Source organism: Balaenoptera physalus, assembly GCF_965194825.1.
Source record: "Balaenoptera physalus genome assembly, chromosome: 14".
Taxonomy (NCBI): domain Eukaryota; kingdom Metazoa; phylum Chordata; class Mammalia; order Artiodactyla; family Balaenopteridae; genus Balaenoptera; species Balaenoptera physalus.
Window position 1 is genome coordinate 51,274,335 of NC_138893.1, and position 23,920 is coordinate 51,298,254.

Below are 23,920 nucleotides of genomic sequence, written 5' to 3' on the forward strand. Positions count from 1 at the left end.
AAGAAGGAATGTCCTCCAACTTTGAGTCCAGCATTTTCCTGGCCAGGAGCCTTTCTATTCTATATCTAGGATCTTATTTTAAAGAGGAAGTCTTCCGCACAAAATGCCAGCCTAGATAGTAATGTTTCCCAAAGGGGTAGAATACTGTAGTTAAGGGCATGGATTTTGGACGCTGACAGACCTGAGTTTTAATCCTAGCTCTGCTCCTTATTTGCTGCCTGACCTTGAACAAGTAACTTACCTTCTCTGAATCATGGTTACTCATCTGGAAAAAAAAATGGAGATAATATCTACCTTCACTTGGAATTAAAGGTGAGACTCTCATAAATCAGTAGGGAGGGGAAGGCAGCTCCTGCCCTGGACCCTCCTCAGAGTATTATCACTCATCAGACTAGTCGATTGTAAACCAGTGAGGCTGACAGGGACATCATGGACTTAGGGGTGCAAAGGGGAGTTTGGAGGTGAGGCAGATCCCGAGGAGCTGAACCCAGCCTATTCTGTCTCTCTATTTTTTTTTTTTTTTTTTTAAATCTCATGTGCTGGAAGGTCTTTGTTTGTTCTGTATTCTTCCTAGCACTTTTCCTTCCAGATTGAAAATTTTTTTGACACAGTGATTTTCCTCATGTGACTAGATAGGAGAATTTCCAATTTTCAGACAGGATGATACCGAATGACTGTTGGACCTGGTACTGGTGCCTGAAGAAGTTTCTACTCTGGTAAGCTGTGACTACCTTACCTTTTCATTTTACTCTGCCCAGCACTCAGAACAGTGCCTGGTATATATAAACACAGCAAACATATTTGTTGAGTGAATGATTCCAGGATTATTTTCACATTTTTTCCTCCTCCTCTCCTCTTTTACTGTTTTTCTTCTTTTATCTAGCATAGTTTTGAGCATGCATTTTAAAAATTATTATTATAAACCATGGTAGGCAGAATTCTAAAATGAGTCCCCATGACCCCTGCCCTTGTATAATCCCTCCCCTTGCAGGTGGATGTGACTGTGATAAAATATCACTCCCCTACTTATGTTCCACTATATGGCAAGAGGATTTTGCAGATGTGATCAAGGTTCCAAGCCAGCTGGTTCTGAGTTAATCAAACAGGAGATTATCTTGGGTGGACCTAACCTAAACAGACCAGCCTTTTATAAGCAGAGAGTTTCTCTCCCAGGCCTGGGTGGAAGAAAGCAGACAGATAGGTTGTGAACTGCCTGTGAAGAGAAGCAGCCCCTAGGAGATGTGAGTGGTGCCAGGCAACAGCTGGCAAGAAAATGGGGACACAATTATACACCACAAGGAAATGGATTGTGTCAACCATTTGAATCAGCTTGAGCCCACATTTGGGTGCAGCCTTGTGAGACGGCAGCAGGGGATCCAGCTAAAACATGTCCAGACCCCTGACCAGTAGAAACCGGGGGGTAATACATTCATGCCATTTGAAGCCTCTACATTTATGCTAAGTTGTTACACAGTAATAGAAAACTAATATATAAACTATCTCAAGTTGTTTTGTAAATTAGGATATAAACCAATAAAATATAAATAACCAATTGTGATCACCCTACGGAGTGGTATGGCTGCCATGCTTCTACCTCATATAGAATGTATGTGAAACAAAGAACAGGGAAAAACAAAACCATACAACTCTTCTTAAATAAGACGGCTGGTATAGTCAAGAGTTCAAGAGTACATGTCTCTGACAGCAGGGACTTCAGCCTTTGGATAACTGTAGTTTCTTGCTTACAATAGTTCCCATTATTTGCACCAAATTGTTTGTTACTAGATTGTGGAGATGTACCACTGGCACAAATACTAAAGCAAGAGAAAATGTAAAGCATGTCCAGAGACTCTGTAGACAGAACTCTTCTTTAGATGGAGGCTCTTCTGCCCTTCCCAACGAGCCAAAATCAATAAACAGTGTGTAACATCCTAAACTCTTCTATCCACCTTCAGGACACTTTGAAGGAAAAGCAGGAGCGGGAGCCCTCTTAAATAGCCAAACATAATTTCTCACAGTTGGAAATTTTATTCTAAAACAAAAAGATCCCAATACAGTGGTGTCAAGTTTTTATCTGAGAAAGACCCAAGATATGGATTCAGGGCAGTTCATTCGTTTGACAGATAGTTGAGTCCTTTTATGAATCAGACCCTGTGTTATCTGTGTTAAGAGTCAGGGAGATGGTGGTAAACCAGAGAGACAAGGTTCCTACCTATTTGGATTCTGAGGGTTTGAGGGAGAGACAAAGAATAAAACAAGTTCGTTAAACAAATACATTAAAAGAATTACTAGCTGAGAAGTGGTACTGAGAGAGGAAATGCCAGGGGATCTATTTGAAATAGGATGGTTAGGGAAGACTTCTCTGAAGAGGTGATATTTGGGCTGAGATACAAAGGATAAGAAAAATGAAGGCTTACAAAGAATAGGAATGAAAGGTACAGGCAGAAGGAGTAGCAAGGCCAAGGACCCTGCAGCAGGAAAGAGCCTGGCTGTTTCGAGCAGCTGCATCTCCTGGGTCTAAGGATGTGTGTGTGTGTGTGTGTGTGTGTGTGTGTGTGTGTGTGTGTGTGTGTGTGTGTGTGTTTAGCTTCCCAGTCTATGATCTAACATGCTAGAAGCCTAACCCAGCATAGGTCCAAGACACAGCATAGCATCCAAACCACATTTAGTCTAGTCATAAGTGAGCCAATAAGATTCATTTTTTCCATGACCACAGAGAACGCCCCTAACAAGACCAGCCATCTCAAAAACAAGGACTGAGAAAGTGGAACACACTGGCTTGGGACAAATCTGCCATCAGAACGGGAGAAGTCAAAGTTCATGTGTCTAGAGCATCATCTTCACATATGTGGTACGATGATTTGTCTAATACACACACTCCCAACACATACCCTGTACCAACACTCCGTCATGCCCACCTCCTGCCTAGCATATTACTTCACTTCAACTTTAACACTAACTTCATTCTGGCTATTAAGCCTGAGTAAACATTCCTCCTGGGCAAATGCCTAAGCAAACATCACTTCTCTCCCTCCTCCCAAAAGTTAAATTCCACTATGTATAAAGGCTTTTTCCCCTCTCACTTTCTCTTATTCCTCCCCTCTGCACTTACGGTTCCTGCCCACGCCCCTTCCCCTCATGGATCTTTCCCTCTCCTACCTTCATTCTCTTCACTTCCCACACATTCCCTGCACCTTTGCCCTCACCCCTTCCCCTCATGGATCTTTCCCTCTCCTACCTTCATTCTCTTCACTTCCCACACATTCCCTGCACCTTTGCCCTCACCCCATCAAGGGCCCTGCTGCATGTGGGATGTGGCTTCACCTAGAAGCAAGGGACCTGGAGCCATTGCCAGATGGGTGACCAGCAGCTAAGGAGAAGCCTTCAGGGGTGGTGCCTATTTCTGCTGACACATCGCTTCTTATTGCGCAGCCCCAGGGAGCAGACAGATAAAACCATCACTTGGATCCATGCCTACCCCACAGGAGGAGGGAGGAAAGGCCTCTTTGACTTCCTTTCAGATTGTCTCACATGAGGCCTTTGGAATGAAGAGTCCATCCTGGGCATTAGATCAAAGGAGTCGAGTGAATTTCCTTAAATCCTTTCTGGACTCAGTTGAAGTACAAATAAACTGAGAAATAAAAGGATCACAACTTTATTATTTTTTGTATATACAAATATAGTATTTTACATACACTGTAGTTTATAGCAGACTTATTTCACAGACAGATTAAAAAGAAATTTCTTTAATGGAAGGTGCTATGGACCGAATGTTTGTGTCCCCCCCAAATTCATACATTGAAGCCTTAATGTGATGGTATTTGGAGATGGAAACTTTGGAAAGTAAGTAGGTCACGAGAGGGAAGCCCCCATGATGGCACTGGTGTCCTTATAAGAAGAGGAAGAGAGCTAGCACTTTCACTCTCTCTGCCACATGAGGCTACAGGAAGGCCATCTCCAAGCCAGGAAGCAGGTCTTCACCAGAACCTGGCCATGCTTGGCATCCTGATCTCAGTCTTCCCAGCCTCCAGAACTGTGAGAAATAAGTGTTTGTTGTTTGAGCTACCCAGTCTCTGGTAATTTGTTATAGCAGCTGGAGCAGACTAAGACAGAGGGATAGATAAAGGGTCTGCTAACTTTCTATTTTAGACTAACTTTCTATTAAGGACTATTAGAAAAATACAATTGTAATCTACCATCACCATCAATTCATAAACACTCTAATGCCAAAAATTAGAAAGATATAATCTCAGAATTAAAAAGTGTTATCAATGAAATTATTTTTCTCATTTTGCTGGGGGACAGTAAACATTTCATCTCAGACGAGCACTTCTGAACCAGTAGTTTAAAGATGGGACCGTGAGTGGTTCAAATAACTAAAAATTTATATGAAGGGTTTTCAGACATGGCTGGATCCAGGTGCCCCAGTTATGTGGGCTGGAATCTTTCTCCACTTCTTGATTTCATTGTCTTCAGTGGTGACTGCCTTCTCACACAGGTGCTCCCTTGCAGGACTAGATGACCCATAGCAGCTTCAAGCTTGTATTCTACCAGCCTAGCAACAAACTATTGATTCTTGGGCCTGACTCTCAAGAGCACAAATTGGGTGACATGTCTGTCCCAAAAACCATCATGGTGACTGATTGGTCAGTCTGGGGTTGTATGCCCACTCCCAGAAGGCGGAGGGTGGGTATGGGAAGCCAGTGTAGGAGAGTTGGTTCCCGTCTTTTAAAAAAAACAAAACACTGTTACCAAATAAAGAAGAATGGATGGGGGCTTCCCTGGTGGCGCAGTGGTTGAGAGTCCGCCTGCCAATGCAGGGGACACGGGTTTGAGCCCTGGTCCGGGAGGATCCCACATGCCGCGGAGCAACTAAGCCCGTGAGCCACAATCACTGAGCCTGCGCGTCTGGAGCCTGTGCTCCACAACAAGAGAGACCGCGATAGTGAGAGGCCCGCGCGCCGCGATGAAGAGTGGCCCCCACTTGCCGCAACCAGAGAAAGCCCTCGCACAGAAACGAAGACCCAACACAGCCATAAATAAATAAATTTAAAAAAAAAAAAAATTAAAAAAAAAAGAAGAATGGATGGTTATGGACAATAACAACAAAAGAACATTACAATTTTATTAAAATCAAGCACTATTATAATTTTACTATGACTTTAACTCAAGTGAACTCAGTCATTCAACAAACATTTATCAGACACACCTATGTGCCAGGCACTTTGCTAGGCAATAGGATACAAGGATAAATCCACTAGTCTCTGCCTTCGATGAACCCAGCTAATGTGAGGAGAGGGAGAGGTGGACACTTTTTACAACAGTGTGTGAAGCGACTGAGATCAGCCCAGTCAAAGGACTGAATCATAGTCCTCATTAGTGCCTTACTTTGCTTGGCTAATATAGACCTGACTTAGTACAGCTTGAAGTTGGATGACTCCTTTATGTGAAACACTTTACACTAATTTCAAACAGATATATATCATGTAGGAGGTGGGGGTAGGAGGGACATGAACTTGACCACAGTTCAATAAGAGACAGCTATGCGGTCCAGCTCCTTAAGCAGGTAATACATTCCCAGACTGTGTTAAAGAAGCACAGTGTCATATCAAAAGAGCACAGTTCCACCAGGCCACACAAGAGTCAGCCCTCCTCTGGAGTGTGATTTATAGTTCCCAGAACATTTTCGGGAAGGACACTGAAGGTCATGATGTCACTAAGTCTCATGGATGCACCAGGATAAAACATTGCCAAGAGAAGAAAAACACGGCCGGTTCAGAGAAAAGTTCTGAAACTCTCTGAGTGGGGAGCCCACATTGCACAGTGGAAAGACTTTGGCAGATGGTGGTTTGAATCCTAGCTTTGTCATTTACGAGCTCTGTTATCTTGGGCAAATCCGGTATTTCCCAAAATATGGGTAAAGAATCACAAGTAGTATTCAAAATATTCTTTAGGACAATTCAAGTGGTGCATGAGCCAATTTTGCTTGATGTTCTGATCAAGCAATAAATTACTTAGAAAGTTATTCTTTTAACAATTTCTTTAGATCTTTCTGAATATATCAAGGAGAAAGTTTCTCTTTGGTTCTAACTTTCTAACACTGACTAGTTTCATTTTTTTTTAACAAATGGAGAGTAGCCCTCAAGCTCAGAATTAGAATTTAATAACCATTTTGGGGCTTCCCTGGTGGCGCAGTGGTTAAGAATCCCCCTGCCAATGCAGGGGACACGGGTTCGAGCCCTGGTCTGTGAAGATCCCACATGCTGTGGAGTAGCTAAGCCTGTGCGCCACAACTACTGAGCCCGTGTGCCACAACTACTGAAGCCTGCGAGCCTAAAGTCCATGCTCTGCAACAAAAGAAGCCACCGCAGTGAGAAGCCCACGCACTGCAATGAAGAGTAGCCCCCGCTAGCCGCAACTAGAGAAAGCCTGTGTGCAGCAACGAAGACCCAATGCAGCCAAAAATAAATAAATTAAATTAATTAATTAAAAATAAATAAATAAAAGAACTAAAAACATTTTAAAAAGTAACCATTTTGTTTTCACTGTATTTGTTTTAAAGATTACCTCCTATTAATTTCAATCTATATACTGGTTTTGCGTTTATGGGAGTGGTACAAAATTTCCCTTAAAAAACAAAGTGAGTAAATTTAAATAAAAATATTTTAAAAATTAGAAAGGTGGTGTGCCATTTAGTCAAGAACTATTGTGATGTTTTCTGAGAGTGCAAGATTATGGCAAAAAGTGGTATAGGAATGACTAAAGTATGGGAAGTGTGGAAAGCACTAGGCCAGCTGTTTAACCCCAGGGAGCCTCAGTTCCTCATTTATAAGCTAAAGATAACAATTACTTGCTGGGTTGTTGTCATGATACGTGCTAAGAAAAAACAACCAATATTATTTGGAGAAGGAAATGATGACCTTGATTATCTTTCTTCATTATTGTAGACAACCTGGGAAAGAAAGACGGTTTATAAATTACTTTTCAAGAATTATTGATTCTATTCAAATGGGGGAACCCAGGTTCTGTTTCTTGGGGTAATAACTTTTTTTCTGATTAATAAAAGAAAAAAGATAGGGACTTCCCTGGCGGTCCAGTGGTTAAGACTTCGCCTTCCAATGCAGGGGGTGTGGGTTCGATCCCTGGTTGGGGAGCTAAGATCACACATGCCTCGAGGCCAAAAAACCAAAACAAAACAGAGGCAATATTGTAACAAATTCAATAAAGACTTTAAAAAATGGTCCACATCAAAAAAGAATCTTAAAAAAAAAAGAAAAAAGATAATATATGGTAAGTTCTTAACATAAGGCTAGCTCTCAATAAACATTTACTATAAACTTGTCTTCAGTATTTCAGCTTCCCTTTTCTTTCCTTCCCCTATCTCCTTCCAGATTCCCAAATATCTTCTTTTTTTCTTGTGTCCTCATGGAAATAGGAAGAGATCTGATAGTGTCACTTAAATATATTTTGATGGATACACAAGAGAATGAGTTTTTTCCAAAATATTACCTCAACTAGGCATTAGCATTTTAAGGTAGATTTGTTTGTTTGCCAGTTTGATTTTTACTTCTAATTATGAAAGAATTTCCTGTTCCTCATTAAACTAATTTCAAGCTTCTGCAAGCAGATAGGAAGAGAAGAAGCCCCTAGGAAACACTATATTAACATATAAGAACAACCCGTAAGATAAACATGATACAGTCCTTTTATTGAATTCAGAACTTCCTTACAAAACGGGAATTGGCTTTACTTTTGCCAACTGGGGTCTATTCCTAAATGGAACCAAATGGCTTCCATTGTCTTCTTCTAGGAGCTGGCCTTGCCTCAGCGCAAGTCCACTAGACAGATACCCTCTCTCAAAAATCACCCTGGACTCCTCCCTTCCCCAAGAGAGCACCAGACTTCCCCTAGCCTTCCTTCCTCCACTCAACTAGAGTCCTTTCCTTTCTGTCCCGGTGCATTCTGGCACCATTTTAATGCATAGTTATTAGTGTTTCCAAGTGCTATCTCTTCTTTCTCTGACATAGAAGACTAAACCTATGCCTTCTATATTCTACCACTAAGTTGTTCCAGAGGGAAACCTTGGGGAGTTGCCTTTGATTTGCGGCAAAGCCATGGACACTGTTAGTGACGCAGTCCATCATAACAGCGATGGATACTTGAGTGTGTCCTAACACGCTGGATTTAGGTTCAGACATGGGATCAAAGGATGACACGCCTAAATAATTTTGATCAATGAGATTAATCAAAATGCACAGGAATTGATTTTGGTTTATTGAGGATTATCCAGGGGAAAAAACTTTTTAATATTGCACATGCAGATACTATTTTAATATTGCACATGCAAACTTTTTAATATTGCACATGCAGATACTATTATTATTGCTAAAGAAGTTCCACATACATTTACCTCTTTTGATCCTTTTCATTTCAGTCCCTTCAATTGAGGATATTTTATAATGTATCAATACATTGACTTAAAATGAAATTCAAACTCCTTATCATGGCCCATCAGGCTCAGGATGATCTTCACCCTTGTTTGTTTTATAATTTCATCCCATAGTGCTTGCTTTCTTTCTCACACAGCCTTCTCTTCTGTTGTGAAACTGAGCAAGTTGTTTTCTACTTCAGGGCTTTGCACCTTCAGTTTCTCCCACCGGAAATGTACTTCCTCAGCTCTTTACACGGCTGATTCCTTCTCATCATTTTGGTCTCAAGTAAACGTTATGTCCCCAGAGACTTCCCTGACCACCAACCACTATATTCAAAGAAGGTTTCCACTTCTTACTTTGGCCCTTATCAGACCAGATCCTCATCTAAACCACAGAACACAGTGATTCTGTACTCCTCTCAAGGACTGTGTATAACTTGTACCATTTCCCTTGCATGGGAGAGACGTTAAATCATTACATACAGTGGATGCCTAGGGCATTAGGATTTAATTCTCTACGATCTAATTTATCATATCATCTGGGTTATTTCCTTCACAGCATTTACCATACCCTGTAATTATTTGGCTTACCATTTGTTTATTTATCTATTGTCTGTTACCCCACTCTAGAATGTGAGCTCCATGAGAGCAGGGTGCTTATTGGTTGTCTTTGTCAGGCTGAATCCCAAACATCCAGCATGATGCTTGTTGCATTGCAAATGCTGCATTGTAAATCTTTGTTGATGAGTGAAAGAATATTATTTTGCCTTTGATGATTCAGAATCTTCTCGATGCCCTAGGGCAGTGGTTCTTAAACTTTAGTGTACTCACCAAAGAACCCACTTCCAAAGATTTAGATTCAGTAATCAGATCATTCTGAAACTGACTCTTTTAGGTAAAAGAAACAGGTCCCAGTCGGGCTGGGTGTACATTAAGACATCCAAAGTTGTTTTCTTTTCTTTTCTTTTTTTGTGGCTGTGCTGCACGGCTTGCAGGATCTTGGTTCCCTGACCAGGGATCGAACCCAGTCTCCTGGCAGTGGAAGTGTGGAGTCCTAACCACTGGACCATCAGGGAATTCCCCGTTGTTTTCTTTTTTAAATGAAATGCTTGATTTTAATTTCATTTTGCTTTCATGTGGCATACTTTAAAAAATTTTTTTTATTGGAGTATAGTTGATTTACAATGTTCTGTTAGTTTCAGGTGTACAGCAAAGTGAATCAGTTATACGTATACATTTATCCACTCTTTCTTAGATTCTTTTCCCATATAGGCCATTACAGAGCACTGAGTAGATTTCCCTGTGCTATAAAGTACGTCCTTTTTAGTTATCTATTTTATATATAGTAGTGTGTATATGTCAATCCCAATTACCCAATTTACCCCTCTTCCCTCATGTGGCATACTTGACTCTGTCCAAAGACCATTAGAAAAATATATCCTCAGAACACAAACAAAATTGTAGTTAACTGAATAGGAACAATATCTTCAAAAATAAAGGCAATGGATTTGTAATGTTAATTACTTATTACTGAGAGAAGAAAAGTCACTGTCTTACAGGCAAATGAAGCATTTGCTGACAATTTTGTCGAAATCCAGAATATTGATATTTTACTAGAAAGTTTTCTGCCCACAATGTGCACATGCATCAAAAAGCAAAGGAGGAAAACAGTATGGCATTTCCTAAAAAAATGAAGCATAGAATTATCATGTGACCCAGCCATTCCATTTCTGGGTATATACACAAAAGAACTGAATGCAGGGATTCAAACAGATATTTGTACACCCATGTTCACAGAAGCATTATTCATAATGGCCAAAAGGTAGAAGCAAACGTTGGATGGAAAACATCCATTGACAGATGAATGTATAAACAAAATGTGGTATATGCATACAAGGTAATATTATTCCACCTTAAAAAGGAAGGAAATTCTGACACATGCTATAATGTGGATGAAACTTGTGGACCTATGCAAAGTGAAATAAGCCAATCACAAAAGACAAACACTGGGAATTCCCTGGCAGTCCAGTGGTTAGGACTCCAGGCTTTCACTGCCAAGGGCCGGGGGTTCGATCCCTGGTCAGGGAACTAAGATCCCCCAAGCCGCGCTGCATGGCAAAAACGAACAAACAAACAAACAGAAAACCCAAAAGACAAACACTGTATGATTCCACTTACAAGAGGTACCTGGAGTAGTCAAATTAATAGAGACAGAAAGCAGAACGGTGGTTGTCAGGGACCGGGAGGAGAGAGGAATGAGGAGTTAACGTTGAATGACTACAGTTTCAGTTTGGGAAGATGAAAAAGTTCTGGAGATGGATGGTGGTGATGTAACGTGAATGTACTTAATGCCATAGAACAATACACTTAAAAACGTTTAAAATGATAAACTTTATGTTACATGTATTTTAACACACACACACACAACACTAGAAAGGAGAAACAGCTGATGAAAAATTTGAATTACAGATCTTCCTGCACTTACAGTGGGGTTATGTCCAGATAAACCCATGGTAATTTGAAAATATCCTAAGTCGAAAATACATTTAATACACCTAACCTACCCAACATCATAGCCTAGCCTACCTTAAACGTGCTCGGAACACTTACATTAACCTACAGTTGGGCAAAATCATCTAACACAAAGCCTATTCTACAATAATGCATTGGTTATCTCATGTAATTTATTGAATACTGTCCTGAAAGTGAAACCCAGAATGGTTGTACGAGTACAGAACGGCTGCAAGTGTATCGGTGGTTTGCCCTCCTGATCCTGTGGCTGACTGGGAGCTGCCTCACTGTCGCTGCCCAGCATCAGGAAAGGGTATCCTAGAGCATATCGCCAGCCCGGGAAAAGATTGAAATTCAAAATTCTACTGTGGTTCCTCCTGAATGCCTACGATTTTCTCAGCATTGTAAAGTGGAAAAATCTTAAGTCCAACAATTTTAGGTGGGGACCATCTGTAGAGGTTTATCTGTTATACGTTCACAGTGACAGACTTGTTGCATCTTCTTCAGCATCCCCCAGGTAGAGCCCAGAAACTAGGCACAGAAATTCAAGCTACAAACCAAGCAGTGTGACTTTGAGGCCATTAATACACAAAAGGAATCCCGCGAGGATTCACGAACGAGTTAAAAGCGTGCTCTCAGCCCTGCCTAGTTCTTGCATTCTGCTGTTCCTTGCTCTTAAATTCTCAAAGGTGTCCTGAGAGACTTTCCTCAGAAAAAAATGAACAGACCGAAGTGAACGCCGAGTATTTGTGAGGGGATGAAGGAAACTGCCTCCGGGCAGCACAGAGGACCGCACCACAGGCAGGAACTGAATGCGGCTTCTCTAAATGGGATTTGACCCTTTTCTAGGTTGGAGGGGGAGTGCGGCGGGTGAGGGATCAGCAAGGGAGGAAAGGAGCTTTCGATCAGCGGGAGCCGCACGTAGAACTGAACGCTCCGCGAGCAGCCGACGCTCGAGCTGCCCTAGCAGGGTCGGCACCGCGCCTCCCGGTGCCTCAGTTTCCCCGAATGGAGGTCCTGGGGCACCGCCCCCTCTGACGTAATGGGGCGGGCGCAGCCAGGCCGGCCGTCAGGGAGTGCGAGAGCGGGGCGGGCGCCTGAGGGGGTGGGCGCGCGGGGAAGGAGCGTGGCGCCCCCGGGCCGCACGGGCCGCGCGAGGCGGAAGCTTGGGCGGGAGGCCGGAGGCGGGGCCGCCACGCTGAGTCACGCAGGATTGACCCGCCCGCCGCTTCCAGGGGCGGAGGTGACAGCGGGCCTGGGACAGGCGGCCGTAGCTGCCCGCCGCGCCAAGGGACCGCCAGGCGGCGGAGAGCAGGTCAGGGGCCGGGCGAGGCCGGGCGGGGAGCCCGGGGTCGCTGTCCGGGGACGGCGGGCGGAAGGGACCCGCGCCCCGAGGAACGCGCCGGGCGGCCAGGCCTGCGCCGCCCCTGCTCCGCCGCGGCCGCTGCCCCGGCCGGGAGCCCCCGAGGGGCAGCAGGGCGCCGGGCCCTCGTCGGAGTTCTCCGGTCCAGGTCAGTCGGGCCCAGGGAGGTGCCGGGGAGTTGGAGGCCGGGTGGCCGGCAGTCCGAGGGATGCAGACGTGGGCTTTTTAAATGGTGTCAGGCAAGCCCAGGGCTCTTTTCACTTCACCACCCTGCCGCTCCGGCAATGAGGCGGAATTTGAAAGCTGGAAAAGAATCCAGCATTAGTCCAGCCCCCTTATTTAACAGATGAAGAGATTCTTCTGGCTTGCACAGTCACATTTGAGTCGGAATAGGAGTCCGTGATTCTGTGTCAGGGAGACAAGCAGGGAATGGCTTACCGAAGCAAGAGTAAGACCTGTTTGGCTAGAGATGCAAGTTTGGTTATGGTGGAGTTTTGTACACCTGCATTCCTGCCGCAGGCATCAATTTCTCAGAGTATTTAACCTTGAAAAGGGTGTCAGTGCTGTTAGTTGAATAAGGGAATATTGGGGTTACATACAGGCCAGGTCTGCTGGAAATTAGGTGCTGTGGGGAATGCTTGGTGTATAGAGTTAAATTTTAAATGAAAAAAACCCCACTTTAAATGGAATCTCATTATCCTTTATTGTCTGTCTCATTTATATTGATATAATAATGAAGGGCACTCACAACATTATTCTGTAATTGATAACTTGCCTTTAGGTCTATTTTTACAGTAATTCTTTTATAGTAATATGAGCGTTTTGTGTTGAAATACTTTTCATAATCACTGATGCTGTGGTATGTGGCAAACCAGTGGTAGCACTAATATTTAGCGTTTGAGCATAGTTTAGCTTCACGTGTTTGTATAGCTGAAGTTACAGAACTGATTAATCTGTAGTTGTATACTGAAAAGTGAAGTACCTGCCAGCATACAGGTGTGGTTTCTTAGAGTTGGTGCTGCGTTTATTACTCTTGTAACATAGAATAGATTCCAGGTGATGAGCAAGTTAGTTTATCCCCAGCACCTGTTTTTCTCTAAATTATTGAATCAAAGGACCTCTAAGACTACCTTCCATCTCCAAAGTTCCCTGATTTTTACGTGTTAATTTGAAACATATGTCACTCATTGTGTCAACGACACAAAGTTTTGAGAAAACATGTTTTTAGAAAATTCTGCGTGGTGCATAGTGAATCTTCAAATTCACTGTTGTTCTCAACACTCCCAGTCACTTTATCATTATTGAGCTAACATAAGTGAAAAGAGATTTTTCAAATTACCTCCGTGTTAAATTCACTAAAGTCAGAGACTGGAATAGAGTGCTTTGTGTATGGTGGAGAATAGCTAAAATTTGGCCTGGGGATGGGGTCTGTGCGGCACACAGATAACTTTTGCAATAAGCCGAGAACATTCTGCCTCAGAAAATGTGATAAGATGTCTTTTATACAATGTTCATATTGTGTGAATTTTCAACTGAGATATGATAATAATCTTCATGGACAATCTGTCCAAATATGTACAAGTTATTTTGTCTTGCAGCCCCAAAGCAGAGCCTTTCCCATCTCTTGTTTCTTCTTTTCTGGGTCCTTTCTTCTTAGGGTCCCTCTTACCTCGAGAGACCCTTTCACATTCCTTGTTCATCCACATGAAAGAGGCAATTCAGAGCCTCTCTCAAGCACTGATTGAACTTACACTACTTTTTCTCCTCTTAAAGTACATGATAAATCATAATTCTTGAATCGTCATTTAGATCTCCTAAAAACTAAGAGTGGGTGTTCATTTTTAGAACATAGTGCAAGACTCCATGAGGCTCTGGCTCTGAAAAAGGGTTAAATGGAATGTGTTTAGATTTTTATCTTCCCTAAACTTGGAGGCTGCAATTTAGGAAGCCTCCAGAGCCAGTAAACTCATTTCTCTCTGCCTCAGAAGGAAACCCTTTCTGCAGAATGCATAGTGAATCTTCAAATGCGTTATTCTTCTCAACCCTCCCATTCACTTTATCAAGGTTGGGCTAAATAAGCAAAAAGAGATTTCTCAAATTTCAGACACTGCAGTGATTGTTCAGATTACAGGTACTTTTTAAATTGGGGGAACTTTTTTAAATGATAAAAACAATTAAACTACAAATGCAAATGGAGGCTTGCATACCCACTGCCAGGTATAATGCTTGAATTTTTTCTGGGTTTATTATTCTGTCGTTTCTGAAGTCGGTTAATGTATTACCTACCCCACAGCATTATTACAAGATTATCTGCTTTGAAATTCTCAATTGTTCTTGATCTTCAGCTAAAGCATCCTTAAAATTCATTCAGATTACTTATGAAAAGTTTTAAACATAAATTCAATTAATATTAAATAGTTGCTTATTATGCCTTGCTTAGGAAAACATCTGAATAAACTAATCTTCAAGATTGGATAACTTAGTCTCGTTGGCCAGGAGCTAATTATAAGATATCAGTCTCTTGCCTGGAAAGGCAAAAAGGTCTAAAGTAGCAGTCATGAAATCAGATCACAGATCAGCTCTGTGATGAAGGAGCTGTTAAACCAAGGCTCAACAAATAGTCATGGAGCACGTGTATCTGTTCTTGGTGCTGGGGATACAGCTGTGAACGAAGCAGACAAAGCCCTGCCCTCATGCAGTAGATATTCTGGTGGTGTGGAAGCAAACAGGAAATAAATATGTGAATGGATCATGGTCACACGATTGTAAGTGCTGTGGGGAACCTGAAGGAGGCGTAAGTGAGAAAAAAGAAGTGGGGCAGGGGGAGTACACACAAAGTGCACAGTGGCCAGAGAAGGCCTCTACCGAAATCACTTTCGATCTAAGACTTGAGAGGAGTGAGAGAGTGAGCAGGATGCGGAGGGATGAGCAAGGTCCAAGCCCTGATGTAGGAGCATGTTTGGCATGTGTGAGGGATGATGAGGTCACAGTGGCCAGGCGGTCCCCGTGTGGGCGAGGGGAAAGTGCAGCAGAGGAGAGGCGGTGGGAGTGGGGAGGGGCACAGCAGTGTAGGCCGTTTTGTAAGGATTTTGGCCTTTCCTCTGAGTGAGGGGGGAGCCCGTAGAGGCTTTTGAACAGAGAAGCTTCTGATGACTTATGTTTTAACAGGATCACTCTGCTGCTGGGCCAGAGAGGCAGAAGGGGGACAAGGGCACAGTCAGTAAGAGCTTCCCTTTCATACCAGCTGTGTGAGCCTAAACCACAATCCTCCTCTGGCCTGTGTTTCCTCATCTGTAGAATAACCAGGTGCTCTCTAGCTCTAGAATTTTTAGATTCTAAGTAGTGTGGAATCACCATGAGGAGGCCAAAGGATTGTATATGAAGGGGTTCTGAAAGTAAATAATTTCAAAGGACATGAAAACTTGACGCCAGCAACGTGTCTTGAGCTGAATCACTCCTAATCAAGAGATAATCGGGTCTTTTCAGTCAGGTTGTCAGGTCATGAGAACAAAAACACTGTTTCGTGACTATTTTCCACTGATCCCTTTAGTACTCTGCTGATCCCTGAATTTTTCCCTTCCTGCTTGAAAAAGGATGAAAAGCTGTTACTCATCAACAGAGCTGGCAACCAAAGTTGCTTTTGTTGTTAGGAAAGTTGGGAACTTAGGGGAAGGAAACAATTCTAATTTTATTTTTATCATAGGTCATTTGAATTCTTTTTTAACATGCAAGGAGCCTAAAAGATTTCTTTTGTTTTTAATTCCCTTCTCCTCCTCCCATTCACCTCATGCTTCACAGGTGCTCGTTTGAACACATATAACGTTTCTTTTTGTCTGTATAGGATCTTGCAAAGTGGGGATATTTGTTTTATATGTATTTTAATTTGTAATGTTGTATTTCATTTTGCTTCTTTTTTCTCTGAGTACTGTTTTTAAGATACACCTGTGTTTCTACATGTACATCTAATTCTTTGCTTCCAAATGCTGCATTATATTCCATGCTGTGTGTGTGAACCACAGTTTTACTTATCTCCTCTCTGTGTGATAGATACTCAGGTTGTCTCTACTTCCTACCACCACAAACGTTGCTGCAATGAGCATCTTCATACCTGTCCACTTATAAAGCTGTGTAATATACTTGTGGGATATACACTTTGAAGGGAATCACTGCGTCATAGGCTTGCATGTCCTGAATTTGATCAAACCGTGCCAGATTCCTCCCCTCAATGGCTGCACCACTCTCTCTCCTGCCAGAAGTGTTCGAGGGGTCCTGTATCCTCATGTCCCAGCCAGCACTCAGCTTTCTCTAGCTCTCCACCTTCTATAATCTCATAGGTGCAAAGTGATACCTTGTCATTTTTATTTGTATTTCTTTGATTACTAATGATTGTGAGCATCTCTTATGCATATAGTTTCATCTGTAAATTACTTATTCTGGTCTTAGCCTGTTTTCTATTGGAGTTACTATCTGTGTTGCTGTTGACTTGTGGAAGACAGTTTATAGATGTTCACTTATCGTCACTTTGCAGATATCTTCTCATATGTTAAATTTGTCTTTGTTGTCCTTTCATCAAGAAAAATTCTTTTTTTTTTTTAATCAGTCATCAATTTTATACACATCACTGTATACATGTCAATCCCAATCGCCCAATTCAGCACACCACCATCCCCACCCCACTGCAGTTTTCGCCCCTTGGTGTCCATACGTTTGTTCTCTACATCTGTGTCTCAACTTCTGCCCTGCAAACCGGTTCATCTGTACCATTTTTCTAGGTTCCACATACATGCGTTAATACATGATATTTGTTTTTCTCTTTCTGACTTACTTCACTCTGTATGACAGTCTCTAGATCCATCCACGTCTCAACAAATGACTCAAATTCGTTCCTTTTTATGGCTGAGTAATATTCCATTGTATATATGTACCACATCTTCTTTATCCATTCGTCTGTCGATGGGCATTTAGGTGGCTTCCATGACCTGGCTATTGTAAATAGTGCTGCAATGAACATTGGGGTGCATGTGTCTTTTTGAATTACGGTTTTCTCTGGGTATATGCCCAGTAGTGGGATTGCTGGATCGTATTGTAATTCTATTTTTAGTTTTTTAAGGAACCTCCATATTGTTCTCCATAGTGGCTGTATCAATTTACATTCCCACCAACAGTGCAAGAGGGTTCCCTTTTCTCCACACCCTCTCCAGCATTTGTTGTTTGTAGATTTTCTGATGATGCCCATTCTAACTGGTGTGAGGTGATACCTCATTGTAGTTTTGATTTGCATTTCTCTGATAATTAGTGATGTTGAGCAGCTTTTCATGTGCTTCTTGGCCATCTGTATGTCTTCTTTGGAGAAATGTCTATTTAGGTCTTCTGCCCATTTTTGGATTGGGTTGTTTGTTTCTTTAATATTGAGCTGAATGACCTGTTTATATATTTTGGAGATTAATCCTTTGTCCGTTGATTCGTTTGCAAATATTTTCTCCCATTCCGAGGGTTGTCTTTTCGTCTTGTTTATGGTTTCCTTTGCTGTGCAAAAGCTTTGAAGTTTCATTAGGTCCCATTTGTTTATTTTTGTTTTTACTTCCATTACTCTAGGAGGTGGATCAAAAAAGATCTTGCTGTGATTTGTGTCAAAGAGTGTTCTTCCTATGTTTTCCTCTAAGAGTTTTATAGTGTCCAGTCTTACGTTCAGGTCTCTAATCCATTTTGAGTTTATTTTTGTGTATGGTATTAGGGAGTATTCTAATTTCATTCTTTTACATGTAGCTGTCCAGTTTTCCCAGCACCACTTATTGAAGAGACTGTCTTTTCTCCATTGTATATCTTTGCCTCCTTTGTCATAGATTAGTTGACCATAGGTGCGTGGGTTTATCTCTGGGCTTTCTATCTTGTTCCATTGATTTATGTTTCTGTTTTTGTGCTAGTACCATATTGTCTTGATTGCTGTAGCTTTGTAGTACAGTCTAAAGTCAGGGAGTCTGATTCCTCCAGCTCCGTTTTTTTCCCTCAAGACTGCTTTCGCTATTCGGGGTCTTTTGTGTCTCCATACAAATTTTAAGATGATTTGTTCTGGTTCTGTAGAAAATGCCATTGGTAATTTGATAGGGATTGCATTGAATCTGTAGATTGCTTTGGGTAGTATAGTCATTTTCACAATATTGATTCTTCCAATCCAAGAACATTAAGAAAAATTCTTAATTTCAATGTAATCAGGTAAATAAATTCTTTGGCTTAGAGTTTTTAATGTTTTGTTTAAGAAGGCCCTCCCAGTCCCTAGGTCATAGCTATTTCGTTAATTCATCTAGAGCCCACATTGCACGTGGTGTTAGACAGGAATCCAGCCCTATTATTCTCCATTTAATGAGCCGGTTTTTCCAATAACATATCCAAAAATTCCATGCTTTCCTCCATTACACTGTGGTACCCTCTTTCTCCTATATGGTTCCCATGGATACACCAGTCTATCTCTAAGCTTCTGTTCTGTTACATTAATTTGTCAGTTCTTGCTCTGTTTTTTATCTCTCTGATTTTATTACAGTGATTTGGTAATACATCCTCATGACTGGCACAACAAGTGCCCCATCTCTGTTCTTCATTTTTAAGTTTTCTTAGCTACTTCTGTGCCATTATTTTTCCATATAACATTTGGAATATGTTTATCAAGTTCCTCAAATTTTTTGAGGAATTTTTATTGGGATTACATTGAATTTATCGATTATTTGGCAGAGGCTTGACATCTTTTTGATATTAACTTATTTCATTCAAGAGTATGTAATATGTTTCTCCATTTATTCAGCTTATATTTTTCAGAATTTTTGTTCTATTTGGAAATAATTTAAAACTAACGGAAGAGTTCTAAGATTTGTACAAAGAGCTCCTGTATATCCCTTACCTAGATCACCAGATGTTAGCATTTTGCTATATTTGCTTCATTACTCCCTCTCTACATTTCTATGCATTTTTCTGACTCACTTGAGTTATTAGTTGCAGACATCATGACCCTTTACCCCTAAATACTTCATCAGTTCATTTCTAAGTCCTTTATTAGAACTTCAAAGTTTTGTCCATAAAGGTCTAAGAGTATATTCTTGGTTAAATTAATTTCTAATACTTGATAGTTTTGTTGCTATTGTGAATCATGTCTATTTCTATTACTATTGTTTTCTAGTTGGCTATTGGTAGTTTAAGAGAAAAGGTATTGATTATTGTAAGCTGATCTTGTATTTCACAGCCTGGCTTCACTGTCTTATTCAAATAGTCTCCTGTTTTCTGTTGTTTCTTTTCCCCCATAGTTAATTATATCCTTTGAAAATTTTGTGATAGTTTTGTTGTTCCTTTCTCATCCTTATACTTCTTATTTATCTTTCCTTTACAGCATTGACCAGAACTTCCAGGACAATGTCAAAACAGTTGCTATGCTAGTGAACATCTTTGTCTTGTTCTCAGTCTTAAAGAGAGTGAGTCTAAAGTTTCCCCATTTCATGTAATGTTTGTTTTAGGTTTTAGGTGTACCTTTGTCAGGTTAAGGTCTTCTCTATGTATTCCTAGTTTACTGAGCATTTTCATCATAAATGGGTATTAAACCTTGTCAAATACTCTTTCAGGATTTGTTTCCAAAGAAATAAGATGGCATCAGGAGGCTGCAAACCAAAATCCTAAGCTTAGCTTAAGCTTCAAGCATAAGAAGATTAATAAAAGTCTTCAATATTTCTGAACCCTATGTATATAAATTTATGGTAAACATCTCACAATTCCAATATAAGCTTATTTCACCGTTAGATCAGCTTTTTCCTCCTGCTTTGAGTCAGAATTTAAAAAGCTGTTGTGAAGAATGAGAGTGCCATATTCAGCATAACTGTAGTCGTCAGCATGATTGTAAATATAAGATATGTAAAATTATAGTTTCCTTACTCTGTGGATCACTCTCTGCTCCGGGTATAAATCTCACCTAAGTATATCTCACAAAATACTGACATGGTTCAGCAGGTAGCTCTTTAGCAGCCATAACTGCTAGGGTGTTGTGCAGTAGATTCTCAGGGCTATCTCTTTTGGTTCATGATTGGGTTTTTTTTTTTTTTTTAACTATTTTCCCCTAATTATAAAAATTATACCTCTTAATTATAGAAAATTTGCAAATAGAAACGCTAATCTTTAATCCTGCCTTTTAGCATCAACCCCTGTTAAAATGTTTATTTCTCTCTCTCTGATCTTTTTTTGGGGGGTGGGAATAGAGGGGCTACTTTGTGGAGGAGGAGAATGCACCTAACATTGGCCTATATAATTTTGTATCACCCCTTCTTTTTCAGCCTTAGGCCATCAACTCTTGTTTGTCTTGCTTTGATTGATCTTCCAAAAAAAAGCAATAAGAAAGATATGATTAGCTTATAGGGCTGGGGTTACAGTTTGCTGATGACTTGGACATTTTGAACAGGCTGTGTGGGAGTGCACAGACAGCCCGGCCTCAGAGTATGGAGAAGTCATAGGCCACATGGCAGCAGACCGAAGACTAGCTTGGAGGAGAGGAAGGGGAGAAGTCTATTTGATGTCACTTTGCTTCAGTTCAGTTAGCACCTTCCTTCTTTAGACTACATTTGCATTCATCTTTCAGAAAATAAAAAGTATGAAGAAAATAGTTGTAATTTATTTTCTTTTGACCCTGAAATAAACCCAACGCTGTTGTCTCGTTTCCCTAATCACCTTCTGCTAGTGTGATGACTGGTGAGGGAGTGTGGTAATAAATTGCAGGAAGTGACAGAATTTTTAAGTTAACATTCTTATCGGCTGGTAGATTCAGTATCCAACTGCCCTCTCCTCCTCACTCCTCATCCCTTCACCCTGCTTTTTCATTTTGCCAAAACACCTGTCACTTCCTAAAATGCTCTTGTCTGCCTTCCCCATTCCTCAAGGAGGAAGTTCTTCAAGGGCAGGAATCTTTGTTTCGTTCACTGATAAATCCCAAGCACCTTTTAGCCTTGCCTGGTACATAGCATGCCCTCAACAGATGGAACCCACAAAATGAGTCAGTCTGTAAGGAGGCAGCTCTGTGATACAGAGAGGGGAAATCTTAAGGGAGGGGTAAGGGAAGAAAGTACTCTTAACCTCCTTTAAATGCATGTGTTCAATAAACTAGTAGAGTCCCCATTTCTTCCTTGACCTTGTAAGCGTAACTGTCAACCCAGCCACAGAGCTAATTTCTCTACATCTGTTTTAGCCGCTCCTGTGGGGTCTGTGGTTTCTGAAAGTGGAGTGTGAGTGTCTGTGTTGCTGACAAGCACATGGTGGGAGTCGGGCCCCAGAGAGAATAGTCACTGCTGACGTTCTAGCCATGGGTTCTGGGCCCAGCACACACTCTGCATTGTTTTCATGAGGTGATTGATTCTCTTACGATAAATGATCTGTCCCATCAGCAGAAAAAGTTGCAGTGAATGTGCCGAGTTGTGCTGAACTCCCAGCCTCACACCCCGTGTCCTCCCGCTTTCTAGTTTATTCTTTCCTCCCATCCCCAGCCATGCAGAAACCTTTGGCATTTCTGTCATTTCTGGATCTGGTTCAGGATTGTCATGATGAATAGTCATGCTGCATATACCTGGTCACTTTATTATAAAGCAAGGCTCAATCATATGAAATAGCACTCTGTAGGGTGCTAAAAAAAAAAAAAAACTGGGTTGCCACAAATACACCAAAATGCTGTCCTGGAGCCCAGGGCCATAGACCCAGTCTATCTTGTGTAGACCATTGTCTGAGCCATGGCCCTGAAATACTACTTCACTATTATTTTGCGTACTGTTATTCTACTGCTTGACACTTGTTACCTGGCCCTCGAATCTGATCCAGACTGTCCATATATATTCTAATTTACTTCCATGTCCCTATTTTCTACTCTAATCAGATATGTCTCTTTTTCTTTCCTACAACAATGATAGCAATAAGTATATTATTAATTATAATTATGAATATGTCTTTGGTTTCACTAGCAGTCTGAATTCAAATGAAGGGAAAGGAATATAAAACAACAACAATAATATAATAACAGCAGCTAATATTTTAGCCAGTCATAGTACTAAATGCATTCCTATTTAATCTTCAGAACAATTTTATAAGGAAGGTGCAGTTGTAATCCTCATTTTGCATATGGAGAAACTAAGGTACAAATTGGTTAAGAAACTTGCCCTAAAGTTTATATTGCTGTTAAGTGATAGAACAGGAAATCAAACTCACATCTATTTTTCTCCAAAGCCCATCCTCTTAACCAGTGTGCCGTAGCAGGCCTCAGGTAAGCAGGTGACTGAAGAACAGGAGTGACTTATATGGTCACATGATTATTGCCAGTTGTGCTTTTTTCCTGTTCGCCACACTACTCACCAGTGCTCTGTGAGATGTGAAGGGGCTGGGAGGATTTTGTCTGCAGCCGGGACTGCTCAGGGAGCTCCTCCCCAGATCCTGCGTCGTCGACTCTACAGTCAGAAACGGGTGGCACCTCAAAAAGGGAAAGGCTCTGAAACTACAAATCCAGGTAGCATTCTTTGGCTTTTTGACCTTTTCCAAATAATGTATTTAAGATTTGCAAAAATGAATAAAGACCAATACAATAAATGTCCACGTATCCAACACTCAATTTAAGATGTAGAAAGCTGAGTTGGTTCCTGTGTTCCACCTCCCTTTGCCGTTTTGTAGATCCTCTGGTTCTAGCGACTTAGAAAACAAAAAGGATTCCCTTCTATTTACATATGACAACAGTACCATTACTGTCACCTAAAAAAAAAGCAGCAGTAATTCCTTAATATAATCAAGAAACTAGTCAGTGTTCAAAATTTCTCCCATTTGTCTCAATTTCTTAAACAATTGATTTGTTTGAGTCAGGATCCAAGAAATGGCACCCATTGCATTCAGCTAATATGTTTCTTAAGTAGCTTTTAATTGATAAGTTCCCTTTCTTTCCATTTCCATTTTAATTTTTTAAAATTAATTAATTTATTTTTGGCTGTGTTGGGTCTTCGTTGCTGCGCGTGGGCTTTCTCTAGTTGCGGCGAGCGGGGGCTGCTCTTCATTGTGGTGCGCAGGCTTCTCATTGTGGTGGCTTCTCTTGTTGTGGAGCACGAGCTCTAGGCGCAAGGGCTTCAGTAGTTGTGGCTCACAGGCTCTAGAGGGCAGGCTCAGTAGTTGTGGCGCATGGGCTTAGTTGCTTCACGGCATGTGGGATCTTCCCGGACCAGGGCTCGAACCCGTGTCCCCTGGTAGATTCTTAACCACTTCGCCACCAGGGAAGCCCTTCATTTTAATTTTTGATTATAGTTTATTTTGTTAAAGAATGTTGTCATATAGTTTCCCACATTCTGGATTTTTAAAAATGGTTTGTGATGCAACCTTATTGTCCTGTTGTGAGTTAATTTACATTTTTGTCGTCACTCTAGGAGGTTCCAAGTTATTCAGCCTCCATAGATAGAAAGGATTCACCAGCCCACATATAGCTTGGTCTGGCCCAGAGGTCATTTCCAAGGAGTCTTCCAAAATGTTCCAGGTGACAGGGAATGACATAATCAACAGCAGACCATCTCTATTTAAAAACATTTTGCCTCAGAAGGAATTTTATAACTTCTCTTTGGCAAGGCATTTTC

The 23,920-nt window shown here is 41.3% G+C and overlaps 3 protein-coding genes across 20 annotated transcripts in view; 2 read left to right on the forward strand and 1 right to left on the reverse strand.

The window, feature by feature from the left end:
* The window catches only part of CPN1 (carboxypeptidase N subunit 1), a 60,726-nt gene extending 55,959 nt beyond the window's left edge, over positions 1 to 4,767 (forward strand). For all 9 annotated transcript variants that reach the window (XM_082425287.1, XM_082425291.1, XM_082425294.1 and 6 more), the window contains 2 exons: positions 199 to 2,851; positions 3,433 to 4,767. The gene's annotated coding sequence lies outside the window, so the exon portion shown is untranslated. The remainder of the gene's footprint in view (positions 1 to 198; positions 2,852 to 3,432) is intronic.
* The window catches only part of ABCC2 (ATP binding cassette subfamily C member 2), a 291,675-nt gene that overhangs the window by 79,893 nt on the left and 187,862 nt on the right, over positions 1 to 23,920 (reverse strand). The window lies entirely within an intron of this gene.
* The window catches only part of DNMBP (dynamin binding protein), a 149,314-nt gene continuing 135,765 nt past the window's right edge, over positions 10,372 to 23,920 (forward strand). For 6 of the 10 annotated variants that reach the window (XR_014253454.1, XM_082425076.1, XM_082425077.1 and 3 more), the window contains exon 1: positions 10,373 to 12,453. The gene's annotated coding sequence lies outside the window, so the exon portion shown is untranslated. Of the gene's footprint in view, positions 12,454 to 23,920 lie in introns of all 10 variants that reach the window. The other 4 variants (XM_082425066.1, XM_082425074.1, XM_082425075.1 and 1 more) reach the window with 3 other exon arrangements.